The sequence below is a fragment of the Triticum dicoccoides genome, chromosome 6A (assembly GCF_002162155.2).
Source record: "Triticum dicoccoides isolate Atlit2015 ecotype Zavitan chromosome 6A, WEW_v2.0, whole genome shotgun sequence".
Taxonomy (NCBI): domain Eukaryota; kingdom Viridiplantae; phylum Streptophyta; class Magnoliopsida; order Poales; family Poaceae; genus Triticum; species Triticum dicoccoides.
The window spans coordinates 599,323,852-599,324,242 of record NC_041390.1 but is presented as its reverse complement, the minus strand read 5'-3'; positions in this window follow the sequence as shown (position 1 = coordinate 599,324,242).

Here is a 391-nt window from a genome sequence, read left to right as displayed (position 1 = left end):
TGGCGACAAACAAATTTTGTAAATGGTTCCTTCCATACGTTTACAACTATGTGTTAGGTTGATCTCCTCCCGATTGAGCCCAACGGCTCGACGGGTCCTTGACTCGCGCCCTGATCGGGGGCGCCCAACCAAACCATGGTTGGTGGGCCCCTGTGACCCGCGCTATATAAAAAGAGGTGGGGAGCTGAGGCACGTTTCACGAAGTTAATCGCTGCCGCAAGCCCCATCGATGTTCCCTACCGATCTAGGATTAGCGCGGTGCTCACGGGAAGCTCCACTACCGCCGCCATCCACTCACTGCCATCACCGGCCACCGTCACCATGGCCGGCACCGGGAGTTCCTCATCTGGACCAGGAGAAGGTAGGTTCACCGGAATCACTAGCCTACATC